We start from the raw sequence: 15,276 nt of genomic DNA on the forward strand, positions 1-15,276 counted from the left end.
AACAGCAAAAACAGAGTCCAGCATACAGTCAAAACACGGGAATCAGAGGCAAAAAAGACAGGGGAGACCACACCAAGGATGCCAGGTTTAAAAGCAACCCTTTGTGTTGAAGCAGGACACTTCCTTGAGGTGTGTCAGCTTTTCACTCCCATCCTGCCCATGATGGTCCATCAGGATGTTGCTGGTCTATCAGCCATACTTAAGCTAACTTTGTGTGTGGCTGTCTGGAGAGAATACAAAACACCCAGCTGTCACCCAACCCAGATCTATATTGGAGACAGCCTGCAGGGACTCAGGGCTTAGAACAGAAACATGCCAACTGTCAAAAAGTGTCATTTTTAAAATTGTAACAACAAATCTGACTTTACTAATAAAGAGGGTTTATTATTACAGATTCATAGGTGTTAACAAGAATATCTACATGTTTTCAATTAGGAATTACAGCTATTAAATATAATAGGAAACCCCCAAAGCTATGAGAGGAGTGTGCCTCACAGTAGTGAAAAATTAATTTGGGATTTTTTCACTACCAGGACATGTAAAACTTAAAAGTATATGTCCTGCTTTTTAATTATGTAGTACCCTGCTCTTTGAGCTACCTAGGGCCTGCCTTACTGATGACTTATATAATAAAAGGTGGGTTTAAGGTACAGCAAGAGGTTTTACATGCAAGTCGACATGAAAGTGTAACTGCACATACAGGCTCTTTAAAGACAGGCCTGAGACATATTTAAGGTCTACTTGAGTGGGTGGCAAAAGCTGTACTGCGGTCCTACTAGTTGCATTTAATTTACAGGTCCTGGGCACATGTAATTCACTTTACTAGAGACCTACAATTAAATCAAACATTCCAATTGTGAATGTACCAATCAAACCATGTTTTAGGGAGAGCACAAACATTTTAGCACTGGTCAGCAGTCAGATTACTAAGTACAACAAAAACAAATTCAGCAAGAAGTTGAGGGTAAAAGGCAAACCGTTTGGGGGTGACCCTGTAGAGAAGGCCATTATAAAATGATCCGCTCCATCCTAAAGGCAGGGTGGACTAATCCATACCTTAATGGACATCCCTGCTTAGGCGATAGAATGTGGACAACGGCCCCCTACCACAGGGGTACTTGTCAGTTCTTTGCTTCTCTGAACGCAATAGGATCCCTCTCTCTGTACTGTTCTGAGTCACTGGACTGAACCATGAGGAACCTTTCTCCTCACCTGTGCATCTCTTCCGTTCAGCACCTAACCTCATTTTGCTCTCAGAGGCATCCCAATACGCATACCATACTACCATGACCCCCAAAGTAATGTGGCCTTTCCACCCCATGCATCAGATGTCTATTCCCACCCCAAGGAAAACACTGTCTACAAGGACAGTAATCAACAGAGGCCATTGGCAGCTGTCAGTGTCAAGCGAAAGGCCCCAGGCCATCCAGAGTTCTCAGACCTCTGTAATTTCTCAGAGTGGGTGGCAGGAGCAGTGACTGGGACCCCTTTTCACTTCCACATGGTAGAAGTGGCGACTCCCACCCTCAGGGATCAGCAGCACACTCTCTGAGTCTGTCTCCCGTATAAGAGAGATTATCTTCGGACCCTTGGGACTTACTCTCCCCAAGGCCACATGGGCCACTCCTGTAGAGTTCCCACCAGTAGGTGGTTTCTTAGGACAGAGTCCCCCTGCGTGGGTCTTAGTTGAGAACAATCAAAGGAGCAGGTTTGGAAATGGGGCACCTGGGGTCATTACCCATTAGAACCTTCCTTCTTCTTCCCTGAAGGGACATGGGAACCCTTTTCTTACTCCATGAGACTTTGGTGCAGACCCAGAGGTCCACCTCCTCAGCAAGCTTCCTCACGTCAGTCAGCTTGCTATCTACTAGATGCTGGTAATATCTTCTACCTTGCTACTCCTCACCCAGCTCTTCAATGCCTTGCTGGAATAATCTAGGAAGTCCACCCAGGTAGGTGTGGGATGTTTGTGGCTGCTCCTGAATCTCTGTATATATCTCTCAGGGGTTAACCCAAACATATTCATAAGCATGGACTTTATAGGATTGTAGGGCACCTGGTCCTCTACCTGTAGTGTAAGGAGCGCGTCCCTCCTCACTGTGGGCATGTACCGCCACAAGCTACTCCCGCAACATTCCTCTGCAACCTTGTGCTCCCATAAAGTCACCTTATGGGTAAAGAAGCAGTTATTAATGTCATCCCCTACCACATGACTGGGTACAAAATCTTTTGGGATGCAAACATTCCCTCTCTACTGTACACACAAGTACGCTGCCTCCATTACTGCTGGACTTCACTTGCATGGTTTTGAAGTCCAGCTATCTGAGGCTCAGCTCATGGGCCATTTGTTTTTCTTCCATTCCCAGACTCTTCTACTCAAGAGCTTACTTCTTCTCTAATTTTGCAAGCTCCAACTGAAATGTTCTCTCCTTCCTCATGTCCTCCAGCTCCTCTGGGGACATGCAACTTTTCTAGGTGGAATCTCCAGTCCTCCTCATTAGCCAGCTCCTCCTCTTTGTCTGTTGGGGCTTGATGAGACTCACCCATTACCCTTAAAGCCTTTTGAACCTCTATCTTTTTGATGTTCCTCTTGGCTGGCAACCCCTTGACCTGGCAAAACTCCTTCAACTGAGCCATTGTGTAGCTCTCCAGGATGGTCAGCTCAAAAATCACAGATCCAACCGGCATGCTTAGAGAGAATGACTTGGAAAAAATCACAAAATGCTAATCAGGGATGTTGGACTTTTGGCCATACGCATGGTCATCCCTAGTCTTTTTGCCTCCTTCCTCCTGGTTTTTCTGACCTCTCGCTGTTGGCTCTAGGACTCTGAGCACTTTATCACTGCTGACCAGTGATAAAGTGCAGGTGCTCTCTAATCTAAAGTTGGTATGATTGGCTTATACCTAATTGGCATATTTAATTTACCTATAAGTCCCTTGTACAGTGGTATCTCTATACCCAGGGCCTGTAAATTAAATACTACTAGTGGGCCTGCAGTGCTTCTTGCGCCACCCACTGAAGTAGACTTTCAAACCTGTCTCAGGCATGCTAGCGCAGGGCCTGTGTGCGCAGTTTTCTGCCACAGGGACCTGGCATCTAAATTTACTTGCCAGGCCCAGAACTCCCCTTTTACTACATGTAAGTCACCCCTAAAGTACGCCCTAGCTAGCCCTATGGGCAGGGTGCCATGTATGTAGAAAGGCAGGACATGTGCCATATTGCATGGCCTGTCCTGGTAGTGACAAACAGCCTAACTTGGTGTCTCACTGCTGTGAGTGCTGCCTTCTCATAGGATTGCATTAGAAATGCCCTGCCTTATGTGTAAGGGGTATTGTCTGATTTATGAGGGGTAGCGTAGGCGTGTTTGGTATGGTTGTGATGGTGATAATAAATAATGCCTACTGGTGTGGGTGTATTTTTTATTACTGTCACAGAAATGCCACTTCTAGAAAGTGCGCATTTATCTGTGCTTATGACTCTGGTGTTTTGCAGCTTGACTCCAATCCACGTCTGGGCAGAGTGACAGTTGGGGCTTTGTGCATACTTTTCAGACAGCCTGTACACAGGGAGGGTGGAGGTGTCACCGAGGTGCATCTACATACTGAATAGTCTTCCTGGGCTGAGAGAAGGGAGAGGCGGGGCACACCTACATTTGTAAAGGCTGTGCCCTGGCCTCACACAATAGGGTCGTTAACCCCCCACTGATGTTTGGAGCCTGTGCTGAAAGGAGAGGGGGCACTCCCAGAACCAGTTGTAACTGGCTGGAACCGCCTCTCCCTATCATTGTAAAACACTGTAAAAACAGGACTATAAGTACAGGGGAATTTTTCCCACAATTTGAACATTCTTGGAACTTGAAACTGGACACAGAACGCTGATGAATGGACTCACCAGGAAACCGCCATGGACTGCTGCTGCTGTGCTGACCTGTGACCTGCGTGGTCACTAGGAGGAACTGCCACCATCTGCACCCCTTGTGCTGGCCTGTAGCTGGGCCCACCAGCCCTGTGCTCCTTCTTGTTTAGTTGTTCCCAGGGGCGGGGTGTTGTGGCCCCTGACCCCTGCAACGCTCTTTTAAACCTTGGCGCAGAATGCTGTAACCAGGAACCAGGCATTTCTTCAATTGCTGGGCTGTTGATGTGCCATAGCGCTTTGAAAGCGCTTTTCTTTTTCTAAAGGAAATCACCGCCACAGCCCGGGCTTTAAATTATGCCCTCGCGCTTCCTGGAGCGCGTCTCTGCTAAAAGAAAATCACCGCCGCAGCCCAGGCTGCATAATTTTCCTAAGCGCTGTGAAAAGCGCTTCGTTGATGAAAATCACCGCCGCAGCCCGGGGAAGTAAGTTCTGTGAAGCGCGAGGATCGTGCTCAGCTCCGTGCCCCGGGGCACGAGGAAACCACTTTAAAAGTACCGAGGAGCAAGCCTGCTCCTAGCGGTGCCCCCGGGGTAGGGATCGCTCCGAGGAGCGCCCCCAGGGCACCGGCCGGCCCGACCTGGTGCCGCCGTTGTGTTCGAGCAGGAGGGAGAGGAGGACGCCTCTCCCTCACCTGCTCCAGCCCCAGAGGGCTCTCCCTGCGCGTGCGGGCGGGGCAGCAGCCTCATCGGAGGCTCCCCCGTGCCGCCGGCTCTCTGGTGGGCCCCCTCGTGGGCCCAAGGCAATTGTGAAGGGGTCTCCCTTCGAGGAAGGGCCACGGAGGCCCTGGGAGACCTCAGGAGTTAGCGGGTCCCCGGAGGGGCCCGTTTTTCAACCCAGAGGGGGTGCGTTGCGCCCCCCTCCCCCATCAGAGATTTCTCTGACCTGGGCCCCCCTCGAGAGTGCCGGTGGAGCCCTAGGGGCGCCCCCAGTGTTTACGGTCCCCAGAGGGGCCCATTTGTGGCATAGAGGAGGTGCGTGCCGCCCTCCCCTGACCACAAGAAATCAGGGAGGACCCCGTTTTGCGCAGAAGAGCGCTGGGGGCCCCATTATTCGTTTTAGGCACTGGAAGTGTCTCTTCATCAAAACAGGTACTTTCTAAAGGGACCAATATACCGATAATCTAAAGTTCTTTCTACAGACTTTATTAATTGTGTTATATTACCTGCCTGTACTATGATGCTTTTACATATGTGTGCACATGTTCCTTTTATGGGCATGACTTGCTAATATGTTTGCTTAAACTTGCCATAGATTTTCTAATGTTCCTACTATGGGCGTTTTATGATATTCTTATGACAAGTGTGCTAATGTGATAACGTGTTTCCTGACTACTGCTTATGTTGCAGAATACTGAGTAACCTGTGTGTTATGTGTGACTACTGCTAGTTTGCAGAGTAACTAATGTGTAACGTTCTGACAACTGCTAAGGTAGGTGGATAGTACTGTTATGTGATGTTGGTCTGATAATTACGTTGTGTACAATACAGTATATTTTCATATAATCTGGTGTTGTGTTTCCTTTGTGGTGGGGATATTGCGTCACGTGTGTGTGTGTGTTGTGCAAACGCTTTACACATTGCCTCCGGGTTAAGCCTGACTGCTCGTGCCAAGCTACCAAGGGGGTGAGCAGGGGTTATCTTGGACGTGTAACTCCCTTGCCCTGACTAGAGTGGGTAAGTTCTGCCTGGCTGAGGTGCATACCCTAGCCAACCAGAAACCCCATTTCTAACATTGGTTGTCAGCGGTGAGGATAGGACTTGCGCTTGCACAATACCATTGTGACTCATTATTTCACTACAAGGATTGCGTTTAGACCATCACATGTTTGGCTTCTCTTAACTTTCTCTCTTTGGTCATTTTTCCTGTTTTCAGTTCTCACGCTTGGGTATTGTGATTGTCACAGTTGAGTTATTTGTACCTTTTCAAGATGGGGCTTACCTTTGATTTAGAGGACCTGCCGTTTTACACGCAGGGGGAATTAGAGGGGTTCTGTAGAGAGAGAGGGCTGCCTGTAGAAGGGGACCTCAGGAGATCTCTGAATTTCTTTGAAAGGTTGGTGACATTTACCCAGGGAGGGAGTGTGCTTAGGGGGTACCCAGAGGATCCTGAGTGTAGCGAGGGTTCCCAATGGGAGGGCTCCCAGACCTCATCCCTAGAGAGTGGTAGAGAGACTGATCAGGAGGGTGAGAATGACCGGTTGGGGACGCCAGTTGACAGGGAAGGCCCCAGTGATAGGGAGTCCCTTGCTGGGTCCAGTGTAAGAAGCAGGGCTACCTCTCATTCCTTGACGCCTGATGAGCTAAGAGATAGGCGGGAAGAGAGGGACCTGAAGTTGCAGTTAGCGCGCCTAGCTGTTGAGGAGAGAAGGGCTGAGGTGAGAAGGGCTGAGGTGAGAAGGCCTTAGTACAGGAGAGAATGGCAGAGGCAGAGAGGGCCTTTGCCAGAGAAAGACTCGCTCTAGAGCGCAGTCTGAAGGTTCTGGACTCACCAGCGCTGCAGGTGGAGTCCAGTGGTGGCAGCAATGTACAGTGCTGTGGCAAAGATGTTCCTCACATACCCATAGATCTGGTACCTAGGTTCCAAGAGGGGGGTGACATACGTCAGTGGTTAAAGGAATATGAGAAGGCTCTGGTAGAGCGCAGTATCCCTGAGAAGGATCGGGGGAACTGGCCTAGGGAGTTTTATTCCTGAGGAGGGGAGGGATGCCCTACTGACTCTAGAAGAGAGTGACAGGGAGGGGTACTCCGCTGTGAAGAACGCACTGATTGTGAAGTATGGTTTTTCCCCTGAGGAATACAGAAAAAGGTTTAGGGGTGGTAAGAAACTGTCCCACCAGTCTTGGGAGGAGTTTGTGGAGGATTGCTGCATTGCACTAGATGGATGGGTGAAGGGTAGCACAATAAACAATTTTGAAGGGCTGTTTAATCTGATTCTCAGAGAGCACCTGTTTCGTTGTTGTTTTTCAGAGTTACGCCAACACTTGTCAGTGTGTGAGCTCTCTGACCCCAGGGAGCTCGCAAAGGAGGCAGACTTCTGGTTGCGTACCAGAGGGTCTGGTGTGGCATTAGGGGGTGTTCCTAATGAGAGTGGTCTAGGTGTTTCCCAACAAGGTGTGGTGGGAAAGGAATGGAGTGTCCCAGGTAGGTCCCAGTGGACTGGGGTGGGTGAGGGACCCCATGTCCCGTCTCCGAGGAGAGGGAATGGGGCTGGGCTGAGGCCCAAGGTGCCCAAGATACCGTCCCAGGTCCTGGAAGGTTCCATGAGTGAACGCCAGGAGGTGAGCCTAACCTGTGCCGTAGGGCCAGCTGTTCAGAAGGATCCCATTTTGTCATTAGGACTTAGGCGGGTGGCTTGTGATAGCGTTCCGCCGGTCCTGGTGTCTGGTAGTCTCGCTCTACAGCGGAGGAGGCGGAAATCCAGGCATAGGGTTGAGAGGGGGCTGCGGGCCCCAGTGGAGAACCTGGAGGGTCAGGGGTCAGCTCTGAGTGCAGAGCCCCCCAGGAATGACCTTGGTGAGACCATTTCTGGGCTGGGAGGAATCCAGACTCTGTCAGATGGGCAGAGGTCAGGAGACCTGCGCCAGCCAGACTCTTGTGTGGCCCTTGGGGAAGGTGTTTCCCTGGTGGGGGGTAGGTGTGCCCCCCAGGAAGTCCTGGTGCGCCAGGCAATGATTCAACTGCAGGGTGGTGACTCTGGGTTGGATGATCAGGTTCAGGGGGTAAACTCTGACCTGATGGGGAGTACGTGTGCTCCCAAGGAAGTCCTGGTGCGCCAGGCAGTGGTTCAACCGCAGGGTAGTGACTCTGGGTTGGATTGCCGGATTCAGGGGGTAAGCTCTGATCTGGTAGGGGGTAGGTGTGCTCCCAAGGAAGTCCTGGTTCGCTGGGCAATGGTCCAGTCTAAGGGTGTCGTCCCTGGACTAGATAGACAGGTTCAGGGGGTAAACTCTGATCTGGTTGGGGGGGCGGTTAGTGTGCTCACCCCCCGTGTGAAACTTCTGGTGGCTTCTCCCGAGGTGGGGAGACACAGAACTCTGGAAGTGGGGTTCAGGGAGGTGGAAGCCCGCCCCGGACCCCGATGCAACCCAAGGGTGTCGTCCCTAGGTTGGGTGGTCAGTCGCCAGGTAGTGATCCTGGGCTGGCGAGAAAGTTGTGCAGGGCTGCTGTACCCAGCACCCTGGCAAGTGTGGATTCTGGTGATACCCCTCCTAGGAGAGGAGGGCGGGATCCTAGGAGGAGGGGTAGAGGGAGGAGAGCCTCGCCTCTAGCCCCTGTAGAACCTATGGGTGCGGACCCTAGGTTGGTGGATCAGTGGCAGGGTAGAGCCCCTGAACTGATCAGAAAGGGAGTGGAGACAGGCTGATATGCACCTGGGGCTACCGCCCCCCACTCATTATGGTTTCATAGACCAGAGGCTCCTAGATGGCCTGGGGCCTGGTTCTGGCCATTGGCAGCTAGAGAATCCCCGTGGGTTGGTCTAGGCTGCCTGGAACGCATTGACAGAGAGATCCCAGTGGAGTCAGGAAGGCGTAGAACTGGAACATGCCCCTGCTGTTGTGGGCCTGGGTCCTTGTTCTATCGCCCCAATCAGGGAAGTACATCAAGGTATTTATTGTTCTCCCCTGGCTTTTGGCTGGTAGGGGGTTGTGTTGGACTTTTGGCCATACGCATGGTCATCCCTAGTCTTTTTGCCTCCTTCCTCCTGGTTTTTCTGACCTCTCGCTGTTGGCTCTAGGACTCTGAGCACTTTATCACTGCTGACCAGTGATAAAGTGGAGGTGCTCTCCCATCTAAAGTTGGTATGATTGGCTTATACGTAATTGGCATATTTAATTTACCTATAAGTCCCTTGTACAGTGGTATCTCTATACCCAGGGCCTGTAAATTAAATACTACTAGTGGGCCTGCAGCGCTTCTTGCGCCACCCACTGAAGTAGACTTTCAAACCTGTCTCAGGCCTGCTAGCGCGGGGCCTGTGTGCGCAGTTTTCTGCCACAGGGACCTGGCATCTAAATTTACTTGCCAGGCCCAGAACTCCCCTTTTACTACATGTACGTCACCCCTAAAGTACGCCCTAGCTAGCCCTATGGGCAGGTTGCCATGTATGTAGAAAGGCAGGACATGTGCCATATTGCATGGCCTGTCCTGGTAGTGACAAACAGCCTAACTTGGTGTCTCACTGCTGTGAGTGCTGCCTTCTCATAGGATTGCATTAGAAATGCCCTGCCTTATGTGTAAGGTTAATTGTCTGATTTATGAGGGGTAGCGTAGGCGTGTTTGGTATGGTTGTGATGGTGATAATAAATACTGCCTACTGGTGTGGGTGTATTTTTTATTACTGTCACAGAAATGCCACTTCTAGAAAGTGCGCATTTATCTGTGCTTATGACTCTGGTGTTTTGCAGCTTGACTCCAATCCACGTCTGGGCAGAGTGACAGTTGGGGCTTTGTGCATACTTTTCAGACAGCCTGTACACAGGGAGGGTGGAGGTGTCACCGAGGTGCATCTACATACTGAATAGTCTTCCTGGGCTGAGAGAAGGGAGAGGCGGGGCACACCTACATTTGTAAAGGCTGTGCCCTGGCCTCACACAATAGGGTCGTTAACCCCCCACTGATGTTTGGAGCCTGTGCTGAAAGGAGAGGGGGCACTCCCAGAACCAGTTGTAACTGGCTGGAACCGCCTCTCCCTATCATTGTAAAACACTGTAAAAACAGGACTATAAGTACAGGGGAATTTTCCCCACAATTTGAACATTCTTGGAACTTGAAACTGGACACAGAACGCTGATGAATGGACTCACCAGGAAACCGCCATGGACTGCTGCTGCTGTGCTGACCTGTGACCTGCCTGGTCACTAGGAGGAACTGCCACCATCTGCACCCCTTGTGCTGGCCTGTAGCTGGGCCCACCAGCCCTGTGCTCCTTCTTGTTTAGTTGTTCCCAGGGGCGGGGTGTTGTGGCCCCTGACCCCTGCAACGCTCTTTTAAACCTTGGCGCAGAATGCTGTAACCAGGAACCAGGCATTTCTTCAATTGCTGGGCTGTTGATGTGCCATAGCGCTATGAAAGCGCTTTTCTTTTTCTAAAGGAGATCGCCACCGCAGCCCGGGCTTTAAATTATGCCCTCGCGCTTCCTGGAGCGCGTCTCTGCTAAAAGAAAATCACCGCCGCAGCCCAGGCTGCATAATTTTCCTAAGCGCTTTGAAAAGCGCTTCGTTGATGAAAATCACCGCCGCAGCCCGGGGAAGTAAATTCTGTGAAGCGCGAGGATCGTGCTCAGCTCCGTGCCCCGGGGCAAGAGGAAACCACTTTAAAAGTACCGAGGAGCAAGCCTGCTCCTAGCGGTGCCCCCGGGGTAGGGATCGCTCCGAGGAGCGCCCCCGGGGCACCGGCCGGCCCGACCTTGTGCCGGCGTTGTGTTCGAGCAGGAGGGAGAGGAGGACGCCTCTCCCTCACCTGCTCCAGCCCCGGAGGGCTCTCCCTGTGCGTGCGGGCGGGGCAGCAGCCTCATCGGAGGCTCGCCCGTGCCGCCGGCTCTCTGGTGGGCCCCCTCGTGGGCCCAAGGCAATTGTGAAGGGGTCTCCCTTCGAGGAAGGGCCACAGAGGCCCAGGGAGACCCCAGGAGTTAGCGGCTCCCCGGAGGGGCCCGTTTTTCAACCCGGAGGGGGGCGTGGCGCTCCCCCGTCAGAGATTTCTCTGACCTGGGCCCCCCTCGAGAGGGCCGGTGGAGCCCTAGGGCGCCCCCAGTGTTTACGGTCCCCAGAGGGGCCCATTTGTGGCATAGAGGAGGTGCGTGCCGCCCTCCCCTGACCACAAGAAATCAGGGAGGCCCCTGTTTTGCGCAGATGAGCGCCGGGGGCCCCATTATTCGTTTTAGGCACTGGAAGTGCCTCTTCATCAAAACAGGTACTTTCTAAAGGGACCAATATACCGATAATCTAAAGTTCTTTCTACAGACTTTATTAATTGTGTTATATTACCTGCCTGTACTATGATGCTTTTACATATGTGTGCACATGTTCCTTTTATGGGCATGACTTGCTAATATGTTTGCTTAAACTTGCCATAGATTTTCTAATGTTTCTACTATGGGCGTTTTATGATATTCTTATGACAAGTGTGCTAATGTGATAACGTGTTTCCTGACTACTGCTTATGTTGCAGAATACTGAGTAACCTGTGTGTTATGTGTGACTACAGCTAGTTTGCAGAGTAACTAATGTGTAACGTTCTGACAACTGCTAAGGTAGCAGGATAGTACTGTTATGTGATGTTGGTCTGATAATTACGTTGTGTACAATACAGTATATTTTCATATAATCTGGTGTTGTGTTTCCTTTGTGGTGGGGATATTGCATCACGTGTGTGTGTGTGTTGTGCAAACGCTTTACACATTGCCTCCGGGTTAAGCCTGACTGCTCGTGCCAAGCTACCAAGGGGGTGAGCAGGGGTTATCTTGGACGTGTAACTCCCTTGACCTGACTAGAGTGGGTAAGTTCTGCCTGGCTGAGGTGCATACCCTAGCCAACCAGAAACCCCATTTCTAACAAGGGAGAATTGACTCAAATTGGTTTCAGATGTGGAATGGTATTGTACAACAAGTTACTGCAGGGCACAGCACAAACACAAGTCCTATCATCACCGCTGATCCCAAATGTTAGAAATTTGGTTTCTGGCAGGAACATCAGTCTTAGTCAGGGTAAGTCAGATACACCCCAGAAATGAACCTGTGCTCATCCTCTGGTAGCTTGGAACAGAGTAGGCCTGCTTAACTTAAGAGGCAAAGTGTAAAGTGTTTGTGCAACACAGCAAACAGTAACACAATGAAAACAGCACAAAAAGACTCCACACGAGGTTAGAAAAATAAGGCTTTCTTTTATTAAGAAAACAAGAACAACAATATAAAAATGATAAAAATCCAATAAATAGAAGTTGAGATATGATTTCTTAAAGATTAAAAGGTAAAAATAGAAGTTAGAAGCAATAAGGCCTACTTAGTTATCTGGTTGTTCTGGTCCGGGGCAAAGTCAAGAGTTGAAGCTGACCATGATGGAGAATGTGCCAGCTTCAGTAATCACACAAGGCCCAGCTGAATAAAAGTACCTTGATCCTGGTCACAATAGCAAGATGTGTGGTGCAGTCGAACGATGCGACAGTGCTCATCCTGCAGTCAAGGTCGCATGTCCATTTTATCCACTCAACAAGTGCAATGCATTGGATCTAAAGATGAAGCGCTGGCTCTGAGATGCTCTAGCTCGAAGGCTGATGCGCCGGGTTTCTCGAAGCAGTTGAGAGTATGCATTGATTGTCTACCTGCAGTGGTGGTGATGCAGTGGTTCTGATGCAGCGCTTTTAATGGTGATGTGCTGTTTCTGAATGCAACACACAGGGTCCGATTCCTGCAACAATGAGGAAGTGCTAGTTCTGACCAAAGCAAAGTTGAAGATGCACCAGTTTTGATGAAGATGCCTGTGCTGTGGCAGTTGCAGCAGTTTTTATTCACTTTAAGGGCCGAGGACTGGATTGGCAACTCTTGGCAGGGCAAGGCTTGCAGCAAGCAAAGTCCAGGTGCTGGAGGTGATGACGAGTCAATGACTTTTGTGCCCCTGAGACTTAAGAAGAACAGGAGGCAAGCCGAAAAGCCATTGGAGTCGCTCAGGAATCAAGTGAAATGGTTGCAGTCCTTCTACAGCTGGGCAGAGAGTAGCTGCAGCACAGCAGAAAAGCAATTGTTTCAGATCTGCAGTCCAGAGTGGCCGTCCTTGTAGCAGCACAGCAGTCCTTCTTCCTGACGGAGTTCTTCACAGATCCAGCAGTGTTCTCAGTTTGTAGGGTCAGAGGTCCAGCACATAAACCCAGTTGTGCCTTTGAAGTTTGTGTGACTTCAAAGAAGGGCCTTTGAAGTGCAAAGAGGTCATTTCTTCCTGCCCTGGCTCCAGACTCACAATACGGTGCTATACAGCCCTTTGTGTTGAAGCAGGACACTGCATATTCAGATGTAACTTCCGGCAGCTCCTTTCCATCCTGTCCAGGATGGCCTATCAGGATGTTCATAAGTCACAACCCGGCTCTCTTTGTGGGAGTCTTTCAAGAGGGAATGCACAAGGTCCAGCTGTCACCCAGCTCAGACATGTATTGGAGACAGTCTAGAGGGACACAGGGCTAAAAGCAGACAAATTCCACCTTTCTAAAAGTGGCGTTTGCAAAACGTTTATTACTACAATTTACAGGCCCTGGGCACATGTAGTGCACTTTACCAGGGACCTATAAGTAAATTAAATATGCCAGTTGAGGATATACCAATCAAACTATGCTTTAGGGAGAGAGCACATGCACTTTAGCAGTGGTAAAGTGCTCAGAATCCTTCTTCATCTCTCTGACAGGCTTTCTATTCCTTTTCCAACACCAAGGAGGTCTTGCTTGAATACCAATATCCCTAGATAGAAAGTTGGATGAGAGCTCCTCCCTAGGGCCCAGAGTTACATATTTCACCCAGCTTACTTTTAAATCATGATGAAATGTGCTAAGACATTTTGGTTATACTGATTTAAATTGAGGCATTTAATATACGATCTCGCTTTCATTTTTCTTTGTCTTTCCCCAACCAAAACCACAGCTTTAGACTTTAAGAAGGTGGTAGATTTTAATATATTGGAGCCCGTTTCAAGTGTGGTAAGCAGACCATTATTTATAGGTAAGGGTTAGGTTAGGATGTTTGGTAAGGCACAAAGATTTTCCCTTACATATTTTAAATGTGAATTATGTTGCCCTTTCAGGGACGGGGAAATATCTATTGTTAAATATCCCCTAGAGGGAGTGATTAAATATGTTAAACTATTATTAATTGGAGGGGAACAGGGCAATATCCTGGGCATATTTAGGTGAGACGTTTTAATTGTTTGCAAATCTCTTGACGCCTGTCCGTGTCAAGATTCCTTGATGAATAATAGGTCCCCTTTTTAAAAATATAGGCTGCATGATAGAAACAGCATGATGATAGCCCAAATAATTCCCATCAAGGAGAGAAGGACCGGTTGTTGACAAGAATTAATTGATGGAACTGCTAACGCATCCCTTTCTAGATATTTTATTCATTCTGGGACTCGTTTTGGGCCAATGAATCGTTTGACCCTGATTGAAGACACCTTAGGACGAGATAACTGATCCACATGTCAATAACGTCATCAATAAGACTCAGAAACCACCATGACCTTTCAGTCATGAATAACCACACCAGTTTAGTATGATTTTGTGATATTTATTCCCTATGGATTACAATTCTACTAGCAAGTTTATTAGTCTCAATACCATGAAACACATCAGCATTGTCATAATATGGTAACTTGAATAGGATTTCAATAAGGCAAAAATCATGAATATTAGGATATAGCACCACGTCAACATAGGTTAAATCAGCAGAGTATCATTAGCGCATCATTCAACAAAGCATTGATTCAGTCATTTGTCTATTTGCGTCTGTTTTAGTGAACCCTTTAACTAACCTCGAATTAGCATTGGCATTTTGGGCTTCATGCAAAACAATTTGGTAAGACCAATTTAGAAAACATCTAGCTATGGTCTCTGTCAAAAGAAGCAGTTGGTACCTAGAAAGGAAAGGCAAACAGACAATTACAATTTCATCATCATATAGTTACCCTCCGTATTGGGGCAGCATACAGATTCAGACTTCGTCCTCAGGACATCAGATGATTCGCCATCAGACAGGGAATTCAGCAAGACGGGTAAGAAGGGACACTTCCCTCATAAGGAGGAAAAGTATATAACGGGCAAGGTAAGGCATGGATGGTTTGAAGAACCAAACAGCAAAGTCTCTATGCAAAGTGTCTGGGTCATAACAAAAGTTTGCAACGGCATCTCCTCTAATAACTCCTTGTGTCATAGGTTATTATCCCTTTTCTGTTGTACAGTCCCCTAGTTTTCGATTGGACGGGGTCGATATTCCACTATCTCCAGCCAATGGGTTTACAATGACTTCATTAAAATTGTCACCTCATAACAGTTTTCACGTAGTTTATTGGTTCTTATGATTGACATCTCCAGCGGGCAGAATGTCCGGTATGATTTCATACTCTTGTGGTCCTCTCGCATCTTCAGTCAGTAGGTGCATTGTTTGTACCGGTTTAGGCGACCTTGTACCTGTTCTAGTCTACAGTGTTGCATTCGGCAAAAATGTTTCACTAAGCAAGTCGAATTTCATGGGAACGGATCTACCACGGTTACATTCATCCTTTAGCTTTGGAAAAATACGAGTAAATGTCCTTCAGCAAGTAAGCACACTGAACGTTAGAAAAACACATTTAATATGAAACCGGGCAGCTAGGCCTTGACTCATGCTAA

The sequence above is a fragment of the Pleurodeles waltl genome, chromosome 11, assembly GCF_031143425.1.
Source record: "Pleurodeles waltl isolate 20211129_DDA chromosome 11, aPleWal1.hap1.20221129, whole genome shotgun sequence".
NCBI lineage: Eukaryota > Metazoa > Chordata > Amphibia > Caudata > Salamandridae > Pleurodeles > Pleurodeles waltl.